Below are 13,826 nucleotides of genomic sequence, written 5' to 3' on the forward strand. Positions count from 1 at the left end.
ACCATTTGTTACTTCTTGAAGAGTGGTGTCTCCTAGATTGGCTAGGTGTCACTTGGGAGCCTCCGTGAAGATTGTGGAGTTGAACCAAGGAGTTTGTAAGGGCAAGGAGATCGCCTACTTCGTGAAGATCTACCCGAGTGAGGCAAGTCCTTCGTGGACGACGGCCATGGTGGGATAGACAAGGTTGCTTCTTCGTGGATCCTTCGTGGGTGGAGCCCTCCATGGACTCGCGCAACCGTTACCCTTCGTGGGTTGAAGTCTCCATCACTGTGGATGTACGATAGCACCACCTATCGGAACCACGGATAAAAAATCTCCGTGTCAACATTGCGTTTGCTCCTTCAAACTCATCCCTTTACCTTCATATGCAATTGTTTTACATTCCGCTGCTATACTGTTAGAATTGCATGTGTAGGTTGATTGCTTGACTTGTGCTAAGTTGCTAAAATCTGCCAAGAACTAAAATTGGGAAAAGGCTAGATTTTTATTTGGTCAAGTAGTCTAATCACCCCCCCCCCTCTAGACATACTTCCAATCCTACACCTGCCCTCCACGGGGTCCTGTTCATCCAGCCCCAACTGGCTTGAACGATCGGGTTCCTGTTCATCCACCCCCACCGGGAACTGTTCATCCAAACCCCCCAGCAACGCTCACTGTTCATCCAGAGGCAACGCCACGGGGTCCTGTTTATCCACCCCCACCGGGAACTATTCATCCAAACCCCCCAGCAACGCTCACTGTTCATCCAGAGGCAGCATCGATCGGCTTCAGTTAGCAGCAGTAGCGAAGGAATCGCTCGATCGGGTTCAGTTAACAGCCATCAATCGATCGCTCGGGTTCAGTAACGCGTAGCCTGCAGTGCAATCGCTCGGGTTCAGTTAGAGCCCAATGCCTCGCTCGGGTTCAGTTAGAGCCCAACGCCTCGCACACACGCGCGTACGTACGAGAGAAACGTGCATCGCTCGGCCCCCGACCACCCACCGTAACTGGGGACTCCCCGATATTTTCCGCGCCCTCGTTTCTACCACGGTTTTTTCCGTCATGGACGGCCCAAAGAATGTCATGCAGCTACGTCTCCGGCCGCCCAGGACGAAAAGCCCATTTTCTGTCATGATTTTTTGTCATAGAAGTAGGACCCCACCACATCTATGATGATACCGGGTTTTGTCACAATTATCGTCATAGAAGTGTCATAAGTATGACATAAAAGATTTTCGTTCGGCCCAAAATGTCACGGATGTGTCTTTTTGTTGTAGTAGCTATCCCAGCTGCTGCAGTCTACTTCTGCCTTGGGCCGCCTCACCTCTACCACGACTACATCTGTGGCCTGTTTGAAACGGTCGTCGCTATGTAGCCGCGCTAAGTTGTCGTCTCGTTGCGGCCTTGCAAGTGGCCTCTTCGGCCACACCTTCGCCTCCGCTAGCCTTTGTGCATCCCCTCAGCTGGCTCGCCGATGCGGCCGGACGCTGCCATGCCTCGTCCTCCAATGACCCATGCACGCCCGTGAACCAAGTGTTCATAGTGTTATCTGACACAAAAACAAAAACCTGCCGGATTTCATAGCTCTTCCAGCAAGCTATTAACTAGTACAATCATTGCATATGCATGGCTTCCAAAGAAAGACTGGATATAAATAATCAGCTTACACACGGAGCGGAAGATCTCTTAGAAGATTGGAAAAACAGGGCCTATAATGATCTGTTCTGTTACAATGATCTGTTTCCTCTGCTAAAGACGGTGGTGGTAAATCGGTTGTTTCCACTACTGCGGTCACCACCGTGCGTTTGAATCGCCCTCACCACTGTGCTTATTAGCTGGCGCTCTGAGTCCCCGCCGACGTCGAGTCACCGCCCTCCGTGGCTGTAGCCGCACCTCACTGGCTGTCCGCCTCTGACACACGGCCTTGCAGCCGCTGCTCGGCTCTACGGGTGCGGTCCCAAGACGTCGTCGCCGGATCACCATCACAGCCGAATTGAACCGGCCACAACTTGGAAGCAGATGTCTCCGGGCTTGGACTCCTCTTGCGACTCGCTTCATCGAACCACTCGCCTCCGCTGTCGCCGGTTTGCGCCTCCAACTCGCCGGCGTTGCCTCGTCTCGCCTCTGTCTGCATCCCTGAGCCGCCGTCGCCAGGTGTGCCTCTGACTGCCGCGCAGCCGCGGCCTCGCTGTACCAATGCCTCGCAGTCCCGACTCATCACATCGTAATCAGGTGCTATCCTTTCTATTTTATGAGTACATATTAAATTGTTTGAGAATAAGAGGGACATTCACGCGCGTTCCTAGCTCCTCCGCCGCCCTGCCGTCGCGGACGCGTGTCGAGCTGCTACTCCGCGAGCTGCCCTTGCACTGCCCTTGAGCCAACACTGCCTTCACAAAACGCCACGGCCCCTGGCTGCTTCAAGTCTCCGCCGCTGGCCTCTGCCTTCATAGCCGGCACCTCAAGACGGCCCTGCAGTAGGCGTTTTTGACCCGCCTCGATGAGTCGCCGCGGTTGCAACCTCGCCCCGGCCCTTACTCTGGGCCGCCCTCGCCGGAGCAGGTGTTGAGCCGCCGCCTCCAGCTTCTATGACCTGCCGATGTAGTCTGTTGCGGCCAGTTGCCTCCGCTGCGGCCTCGCCAGGGCCCTCTAAGCCGCTGGCGCCTCTTCGCTGTCGCGGCCGCGCTGCCTTGAGTCGCCGTCCTTCTAGCGCCAAGCCGCTGCCACTTCACTAAAGCCGCCACTACGGTGACCCGCCGTCGACGGAACCCGTGGAGAGGAAAGAAATAGGGACCAGCTACTTGTGTGGAGCTGGACCCCATGGATAAAGAGATAGGCCTCAGGCCTCCTAAAAAAAGGGGTCAACATGACCCGGAGGATCCCTTCTGAGCCGTCCGGTGCTGCGTTTTAAACCGCCACCTCTGTCATCGTTGCTGCAACTCTACGGCTGATAATTCTTGATAAAACATATCAGGTGAAATCCATCATGTCAAATTTCTATTGATACATTTTTATTTTCTTCGAGAACAATTACTCTCGTTTGTGCAAATTCTTATGTAGAATTCATAATGGGAAAGGAGACCATCAAACTATGGCCCTTGCATACATCGGATGGATCAATGGACAGGATCATTTATAACCCGTCGGGATTCAACATATTCTAGCAATCTGCTGTTCAACTATATGCCGGTTTATATCACGGTCAAATATGGAGAATCTCAAGACAACTCCTAGAGTCGTCTTAAGATTCGGGAGCTACGATGACATGACTCGGTGGAATTGGCCAATTTCAATGAATTCAAGAACTCCGGGTCATTGGAGGGAAAAATAAGCCGGCCCCGGAGGTTACTGCCCTATTGGTGAAAATTTAAAGGCCATCAGAAAATTTCCGGCTCAAAATGAAGCAATTCCGGTTTAAAATCTGGTTCAAGGGGAATCTATTTTCTCGTAAAGGCTTTGAAGCTCTCAATATCCGGCTCAAACTCCGGTTCAAAAAGAATCCATCTCTCACAAGTTCGAGTTCTCAGAAAAAAATAAAGGTTGCCAAAGAGAACTTGCTGCCATGATGTGCGGTTCAAACATGGGTATCCTGCCTTATGGGCTCATCTTATTATGGTCACTTGGGGGCTTCCTGTTCAAACATAGGTGTATTCACCAAAGAGAACATAGCTGTCGGTACCCTCTTGATCGGCGCAATGCCAAAACTTATGGTCACTTGGGGGCTTCCTGCTCGTATTCGAAGCATAGTGTTACTACCCTCTTGACCAAATATGTCACTTGGGGGCTTCCTGTTCAAACATAGGCGTATTCAACCAAAGAGAACATAGCGTTACTACCCTCTTGACCAGGTTATTTGTCCAAACATAGGCGTATTCGACCAAAGAGGATATAACCTTTCCGGGTCATCCTACCTGTAACCAGCTACTTCAACTCCATCGGGTAATCCAGATTGACCCGTCCAACTCTTAACGATCAATCTTTACGGCGTATTCGACCAAGATCTGAGCTTGTTAAGGTTCAAATGGCGGCTTGTCATGCGAGAGCATAGTTTACAGATAGTCAGGATAGATCCAGGCTTCATAAGCCGCCTTCCTTTAAACTTGGATAAATCGGCCCATGATGTATGTTGTTACTCTGACCCCGCGTACTCCTGATAAGTATATAAAGCATGACCTGACTTTATCTTGGTTCAAATGTCGATCGGGTACTATGAGTCAGGCTCACGGAAAGCACGTACCTTCCAGTGGCTCAGGCTAGTTTCATTGAAGTATTCTGTCATCATACACATACATCATCATATATTGCATCATACATTGCATCATCATTACATCATCATATCATGCGTCATATATGTATAGATATATTGGTTTATATTGCAGGAACCGGTTTTCAAACCAGGTTATATTATTCAAATCTTTAATAGCCAACATGGCTGGTTTTTTATTATGGTTATCAATAACCAGTATTATGATGAAGGTTTTCAAAGTCGCTTCAGCGCAATGGCTATTATTTATCAATGGATATGATTTATTCTACAATGAAAGGAATAGTCTCGAGTCACTGCAGGCTTACAACCCCGCACTTGGGGGCTACATTATTCAAGTTGAGATTACATCAAATATGCAAGTCCCATGTCACTGCCAGCATGCACCATGGCACTTGGGGGCTAATGCAAAGTCATTTTTTACTTTCCTTGTTGAAGACCCAACTCATCACATCATAATGAGCCGGCCCTTGGGGGCTACCAATCGCTCCTGTCATAAATTCAAGTTCCAGCTCAGTATTACCTTGCTAAGCCAGCCCTTGGGGGCTACACATTGTTGTTCAAGTTTACATAATCATATCTACAAAAGTCCCTGCTCATTATTGCATAATGACCCAGCCCTTGGGGGCTACACTAGTTGAAGTTTTCATGAGTACAAGGCAATTACAAGTCCCAGGTTGCGGCAAGCATGACAACCCGGCACTTGGGGGCTACATATGTGGAATATTCAGTTTTGACTAGTGACTGAGATGAACAATTTGGATTTCTTCAAGGTTATAAAATTTATATTGAAGCAAGTCTTAAGTGGTTACTATGCTCCCTTCTTAAGACTTGGGGGCTACAGGTATTATGCACATAAAGGAGGAACGTCTTCAAAGTCTCGGTTTTGAGCAAATCAGGAAGATCAAATCATGACCCGGTGTCAACAACAATTATGACTCAGCATCGTCTGTTTTATAACCCGGCAATTTTGGTAATGATAAGCCGGCAAGTTTTACATCTTTAAGCCGGCTGAAAATCAGATGAGTATTTCAAGACCAATATTTTTTGTTAAGCATTGGGAGCTGAATCAAATGAATTATTCTTCACAATATTTCTGTGAGAGACCAACGTCAGCAAATTGAGTATGAAGTTGGCTTATTGACCCGGATTTTCTAGAAGAAGGAAATGACAAGGACTTAAGGATGTTCAGGTGCCGGCTTACAAGAATATTTAACCCGGAGCACAACCTGTTAAATTTGTTCTTGTGTTTTTTTACAGGATCAGATTAACATGGATAAATCCAAATTAAACTGGGGGCTAATATCGGGGATATACCTCGCGGTATGACCCAGCCGGACTTGGCAACTCATCAGAGACCCGGCTGGACTTGGCGACTCATTAGCGACCACTTGGACCTGGCGGTTTACGGATAACCCGCCTACTAATGCGACTCACTGGTGACCCAGCGGGAGGGTCAGACGGACGACAAGGCCCAAGGCCCAGACGACCGGCTCATGTTATGGTGGGCCGGCTTAAGATGAAAGCATAAGGAAGATTCCCTTACAAAGGAAGCAAGACTAGGACTCCACTTGTAATAGAGTAATCCTAATCCTACTAGGACTAGTCAGGTAACCCGCCCCTTCAACTTATATAAGGAGGGGCAGGGCACCCCAAAGAGGGAGAAGAAAATAATCGTTAAGACTAGACACAACTAGGAGAGCCAGTTTACGGCGACTCCCTCATGAGCATAATGAGACCTAGCCACAAACAGCATGTAGGGCTATTACCGGATGATGTTTCCCGGGGCCCGAAGCTGTCTAAATCATTGTCTTGTGTGTTGATCCGCCTCGCGTCCCTCGATTCTGCTCAACCCCTCTCAAGCTACCACATAGATGTGTTGGCCTCGCGACTAAGTCCTCACACTAGGACATATGCCGTGACAATTCCACGACACTACCATTAATGTAAAATCACATGAAGCATTAAGCAATGCCACCTAATGTCACTATAAGTAATGGTCTAGTGTCGTCGATAAATTGAAGCAATGCCACCACCATTTTGTGAAGTGCTTCCGTCTTGCTTTATTTCCCATGAATTGTGTTTTTGCAGTTACACTTAAATCTCACACCGCTAACATTGCTTCATCCCAGTGGAACTGCACAAATTTGATTGCACATTTACTGACCATGTGCTACTCTCATGACAGTAATACTAATGCTATTGTTCTGCATGTTAATCTAGTGGCAGTGTTAATGTGATGTGATGCTACTTACTTAAGGGCACTTTCATACTGTCAATCTAGTGCCAATTATAACACAACAGATGCTGATGTTAATCATACGCCACTGCAAATATCTGTCACTGTTTAAATAATCGTATTTCGTATTTGCGCAAACAGGGATGTCTGTCTCCATATCGTTTCTATCTGCGCAATCAAAAGTACACACCTCAGTTTTAGTACAACTGCACAAAATGAGATGGCTATTCCTAGCTGCTGTCCTCTAACCACCAGTGTTCCAGGTATTCCTACATTGGTTCTAACTAGGTAGAATGACCAACGCAATCTAAAAGAAGCTGATTCGCACGTTTTACTTCCTGATTGCAGTGCAGGGACGAGCGAAAACAACTGCATCCTAGTCCGGAATGCACTTTCTTCCAGTTCATCCATGGACCGAGGACTAGGTGGCACGGCTGCATGGAGGTTTTTGGGACAGGTGCGCGGACAAGAGGCATTGTGGTCTGCTTATTTCTGCAAATAGCGGTGCTTAAATTTAGTGGAATGCACAAGACTTTCAGCTGGTCAGTACACTACATGGTTCAGTTCAGCATTCCAGCTGAGAACACAATTATAATTGGTTATTCTGGAATGAGAGAACCTAACCCTGGATGGTGGCAACAAGAAAAAACCAGAGTGAACTCCAGGAAATTTAAGCCTGCCGGGAGGCCCTTTGCTCAGAGAAGCCTTGCTTGTTCTTTGCTGATTTGTAAACCTTCTCACAACTTTGTCTTTTTCTGTGAACTAGTATATGTTTGTTATGTTCTATGAATCATTGAGATGTATAAAATTTCTTAACTTATGCTTTTCAAGTTTTTTATGAAGCCGAGTTTAATGTGAGTGTTCCACATGAACGCTGGAGCGTGTGAACGTTTGGAATTTACATTGTGGCCTCAGTTAACTGCATGAACCACTGTAACAAGATACGTAGTTGCTTATATGTCAGACAACAGATTATTGATTGTTAGTTGGTCGATAGCCTAGTGTTGAAGCAAGCTGAGCCATTGTGCCGTGTTTTGCACAACTTCTTACAAGTGGGGTAGCACCAACAGTGTTTACAAGTACTTATGTATACGTCAGCGCACATTTCTCGAACGAGTACTCTATTTCATCAAACACACACTGCTTGTATGATAAACCGTGACAACTTATGTCTTACCATGCCATATTCATGAAAAAACTAGTGAGGACGCATCTGTTTCGGCAACAATTACAATGGTTCTCACATGATTCACGGGCACACAAAAGTAAAAGCAGTTCCCATAGACGGATTCAAACAAAGTACTAGGCCCAGAGGGCTTGATAATAGGCAAGGTTCAAATAAGTAGACACAATCCAAACTAGTACTAAACACTAGCTGGGGCAACTATTTCATGCCTCGATCTAATTTGGGCTGGACACAAGACGGACCTTGCCATGAACATCATCGAGGACGTCCGGCAGCAGCTCAATCCTGTGAACCTTCATGAAGATAACCTTGTGGCCTTGCCACTCATAAACTTGTTTGTGGAGGCATGCCACATCATCTTCCTGCGCAAGCTTGACAAGAACAGTATGCCTCACAAACGAAGGAGCAGCTTTGAACTTCTTGTGCTTCAGTACACCCTGGACAACACGCGTGACAACAGTGAGGCTGGAATACAACTCGACATTGGTATAAGCGCAAATGGCTTCCAGGATCCAACAGCCTAAGAACTTTGTTTTCCCAGTGCGTATATTCAGGTCATCCGCCTCATAGCGAGTGACATGTACAACCACACAATCCTTGTCTGCATCAAGGCTCTAATTGAAACAGAAACAAATTCTGAATTACTTTCCAGTATAAGAAACACAAGTTATTTAAACCACTATGTATAGCATGGCATCGAAGCTAATAAAATTTTGCATTATTCATCACCACATACTTAGATGAAAAACCACAATCGAGATCGGCAAAGAAGAAAATCACCTTGGGCAGCTCAGCGGGGGGGGGAGGACATCCTCGAAGGGGGAAAACTGCTCCTGCAGTGCCAAGGGGGCTGTAACCTCAAATGGGGTGTTGACCATATCAGTAGTGGCCGTGAGCGTATCTGGGGTCGGCTCGGTGGCTGCCTCCATCTTCTTGGAGCTCTCTGTCTTGTGGGGATCAGCCTCCCGCGTCTGCTCCAATATCGGCAGATCTTTGCCTGGTTCTCCTTGGTCCATCATGAAACTGACGAATACTAGGAGACCACTGAAAGGAAAACACAATCGCAATGACAATGAAACAAAAAGAGAGTGAGGATCGGTTACTACTTTGCAAAAGGTGTTTTTTTATCTGAACAAGAATATACCAATATCACGGATCCGCTTACCTTCCCTTCATTGGGAGAGAAGAACAGTGGCACATGCAAGTCTTGGCTTTCTTGAAGACGGTGAGGGAGAAGGGGATTCAACGAAGAGTGAAATGATGGTTGCTTCGTCCGTCAAACTTAGACTGCGGGGAGGTGGGGTTTTGTGATACGACGGCTCGTTACTGCCGCGCTACGACCGGGGTGACTCTTCGCCTGCATACTGCCTTCTAATATGGTGGATGGCATTTGGGCCCGCGCGCGGCATGGCCCGCATGTCGGTGAACAAAAGTAAAATGGCATTCGGTAGAGGGAGACGTTTTGATGACCTAGGAGGAGCCAGAAGCGGTAGTGTATCCACTGTACTAGTAGTGTTTTTGTAGTAGCTGTAGAGTGTCTCCACTGTACTAGTAGTAATTGTTTCTCTGGGCCCAAGACAAAACAGCCCATCCACCCTAGTAAATAATAAAATCAATTCAGAAGCCCATATATTTACTTAATGAGAGGCGCTACCCACACCCAGCACACCGCCCCCCCAAAAAAACCTGGGTGCTCTTCTTCCTCCTCACTCCCACCCACCTCACGTCAGCTCGCTCCACTCGTACCCCCAAATTCCTCACCTCACTCCTACAGAAAACCCCAGCTCCCCTTCTTCCTCACTACTACAGAAAAACCTCAGCTCCCCTTCTTCTTCACTCGCACTAGAACTAGGCTCGTCATTCGTTACTCTGCTCAAATCTATGAGCGTGACGCGACGCCTAGAGGAAAATGGAGTCGGCTGACCCCAGCGCCAAGAAGATGAGGCTCCCGCCAGCGGTGACGCCTGTTGTAGATCCCACACCCGGCAGCGCGGGGAGAAGCGGCGACCCCGCCCCCACCGGATCCCAGGAACCCGTAGAATCTCGGGTGGACCACATCAGCGATCTCCCGGACGCCGTCCTTGGGGAGATCATCTCGCTTCTCCCCACCAAGGATTGCTGCCGCACCCAAGTCCTCTCAATTCGGTGGCGCCCTCTATGGTGCGCCGTGCCCCTTAATCTCGATTGTCGTCAGCTATCTCTCTTCAATGATTTTGAAATCCCCAGAGCCATCATCTCCTCCCACCAGGGCTCCGTTCAAAGCCTCTGCATCCTGTCATGCTACCTGAGCAAGCATACCATGCCCTGCATGGTGGACGCCTGGCTGAAATCCCCTGAATTCACAGAACTACAGCTGCTTGAGTTCTACTATTCCCCTGGAAATCACCTACCAGATACCGAATGCCATCTACCTGTGCCCTCAGCACCGATGTCCATCTCGCGGTTTTCCTCCTCTCTCCACACCGCCACCTTTGCGCTGTGCTACCTACCAGACAATCTGGTACTAAACCTTCGACTCCCATTTCTCAAGAAACTTTCACTTGTGCGGGTTTGTATATCGGAGGCCTCATTGCACAGCATCATCCACTCCAGTTGCCTTGCCCTGGAGTGCTTGGTGCTTGTTTTCACAGTTAGAATCGGTTGTCTCCAAATAAAGTCGCCTAACCTTGTAAGAATTGGAATTTCTTTTGACGGAAGGCAGCTCATCATCCAAGATGCCCCTTCACTTCAAAGGTTGATCCTTGATTCTAGTTATTCACCGTCGCAAATAACCGTCCTCTCTGTGCCTAAACTGGAGACCTTGGGTGTAATACATGATCTTTGTGCTCATTTCAAGATGGTGTTTGGCTCCACAGTTCTTCAGGTACTTTATATTATCATCTACACTTGTAACCATAAGCTGCATTTTAAATTTCTGCGCATAAGTTATATATCATCTCGGAGTACACATTTTGTACTAATATTATGTTCTATGTTCAATGAAGAGTTTCTCCATGGATAGCCTATCAATGGTGCTGGATTCTGTCAAGATCTTATATATCCAAATGAATAGTTTTGATCTGAACAAGATTATTGGCTTGCTGCAATGCTTTCCATGTCTGGAGAAGTTGTATATAAAGGTGATAATTTCACGCACATTGGAAACCCGCATATAGTGTACTAAAATTAACCGTTCAGTTGTTGCTCTTTCCACACTCTTTTTTTAGACCTTAACTATTTTCAATCTTCATGTCTATTTAGGCAACAGGACCGGGTAAGAAAGTTATAACCAATCGGTGGATTCGTAAGCACTGGGATTTTCTCACTTCTCATGACATTCGATTGAAGACAATAATGCTAGAACGATATGTAGCCAACCATGCAAACACTAGATTTGTCACATTCTTCCTGCTAAATGCGAGGTTACTATTGTCCATCAGGCTTAAGTTTATCAGCAGCATGGTTTTGACGGATGGGTATGTCGAAGAGCAAAAAAAGGAGTTTTAGGTGGGCAAAAGAGCTTCTGAACATGCCGGGCTTCTATTTACAACATATTGTGGTCATAATCCAGTAAATTTTACGACCCAGGATGTTCATTGTATGGACCTGACTGATCCATTTGACTGTGACTGCCGAAAATAGTGCTGGAGTTAGATGTTGTTGCCCTTTTCAACCTGGGTTTTGTCTAAACCTGATGAACAATTAACCCTCATGCTTTTGTACAGTTTGTAAGCTGGAGTTAGATGTTCTTGCCCTTTTCAACTCGGCTGTGCCTGTCATATTTTCTTTGAAACAAGGCAAATGGCTTGCCATTCATTTAATTTAGAGTGAAATATTGTAACAAATCCCAACCAAGGGAAGTAACATCACTCTCGCCGCCTGCTTGAGGTCACTGTGCATTACAGAAGCCAAGTGATTAGCCCCCACCAGCACCCACAAACTTATATCGAACTAGCACACCAAATGGGCTATAAATTTTCATAGGAAAGGCTGCATGACCGTGACAGATTTGGATTCTGACATTTGGGACCCACGAGGAAATAGCCTATCCAAGGTGGTGTCGACTTACTAGCTAGTCAACAAACCTTTCTGCCTACCAGCCGTTGGACTGACATCCAAGATCTGTCGTGTTTCTTCTATCTCTCGTCTTCTTCCTCCAGCCGCCCAAACCAAACCACCCAGTCGGCTCCGCCTGCTCCCACCTCCCATGGCTGGCTGTGCCTCCGCCGCCCTATCGTACCCTCCAACGTTGGCCAGTCCCTCCCTCTATTCCCCCACACGTCCTGTTATTCTCCGGCGACGTCAGCCCCAACACACACCCGCACCCGAACCAGTCAACCTCGTACTTCCCTCCGCCTGCGACTGGACCGACGCATCTTCCACGGCTCCTATTTGTTCCGTCCGAGGCCTCGCCGTCGTCCGAGGCCTTGGTTCGCTCGCCGTGCGCGGTGCACCGCCCTCTTGCGTTATCAACGCCGTCAACAACCGAGAGGAACAAGGATATGACTGTACGTGGAGAGTATGACAGTAGGGACCCACCAGCGTCATGGCAGTACGCAAGCAAGTGCTTCGTTATTACAAGCCCCAAAAAATGGTTCCTCCTAATGGTTGGACATCTGGGACTCACGCCATTGTCAACGTAGTGAATAAACGAGAGAATTACACAACGAGCGGCTGACACCAGGGACCCAGCAGGTCGCGCAGTTGTTATTTACTGTTTTTGAGGAACAAGCAGTTGTTATTTATACTAGTTTTAGCGACGGATCAGGGTAACAACGGGGTGCGGGGGCTGTGGCCCATCTAGCCAGGGTTTTATTTATGTTTACCACATCATGAGCCCAGTTGTGTTTTTTTCTTGCTAAAAATGGCTAGCCCAGTTCTATTTTTTAAAGAAATACCCAAACGAGGCCTAGTTGCTTTATCAGCCCTACTGGGCTGCAAATCTTTCAAGACGAGGAGAGAGTTTCATTCGGTTTGCCCAGAAATGGGCTGTACATTTTTAAAACACATCAAACCGGGAATTAATTTCATTTTTTTAATTACAAGATTTTAAATTACATTGATTTTTATGCCTGGACAATTATTTGGATTTTATATTTATATAAATTATTTTTCAAAATAGTTTGAATGTGACTCGATATTTTGGGAGTAAAAACAGTTGACCGCACCAAAATATGCAAAATTTCGTATAATGTTTAACAGTGGCCACAATATGGGGTGTAATGCTAACAAAAAGAAGATGGGCTCCAAATTTTTTTTAAGAATTGGCAAATGGGTTGTAAATTATTAGAAATAATGGCAGATGGGCTGTATGCTGTTTTCCATAGATTTGATGCTGACTTGTGCGCCTACTATAGGTTGACGCGTATGCTTTCCTAAAAAATAAGGTTGACGCACACGCAACGCCGTGTCAACCTAGTCAACACACGAGAGCAGTGACTGTTGGATGTCCATCCAACGGCCGTCGTGCTTCTTCAATCTCTGCTCTTCCTGCTCCAGCCGCTCAAACAAGCGCCGGCGGGACTGCCTACTCCCTCCTCCCGCGGCCGGCTATGCTGCCGCGTAGGCCTCACCGCCCCATCGTTCTCCCATCGCTGGCCTAGCCATCCCTCTACTCACCCACAGCTGCTGTTATTCTCCGGCAACGGCAGACGAACCAGTAAATCCTCGCACCCCCTGCGTGTGGGAAACAACGAGTTTTCCCTGGCTCTGTGTCGTTCCCTTCCTAGGCCTCGCCGTCATCCACCGCCCTGGTGCTCTCAGCGTGGCGTGGTCAACGTGGTCAATGGACGACATGCATCGGAAGTGGACTGTACGTGGAGAGGCTGACAGCTGGGTCCACAGTCGCATGCAAGGAAATGCCTCCTTATTACGCGCAAAATAATGATTCCTCCACCTGACAGCTGGGACCCACCGGAAGGGCCTCTGTATTTCGTGAAAAAAATGTTCCCCCGCTGACAGGTCGGACCCATCAATTATATCTTCGCACGCAAGGAAGTGCCTCGTCATTACGCACAAAAAATGAATACCCCCCTGCTAGCTGGGACCCACCATAGTGGGAGGCTGACTTGTGGGCCTACTAAGATGACGGGGACGGAGGGCTTTGTCAACTTAGTCAATATGAATGATTCTAGCTCCAGTGACCGTACGATGTCCATCCAACGGCCGTAGTGCTTCTT

This window comes from Triticum aestivum, chromosome 2D (assembly GCF_018294505.1).
Source record: "Triticum aestivum cultivar Chinese Spring chromosome 2D, IWGSC CS RefSeq v2.1, whole genome shotgun sequence".
NCBI lineage: Eukaryota > Viridiplantae > Streptophyta > Magnoliopsida > Poales > Poaceae > Triticum > Triticum aestivum.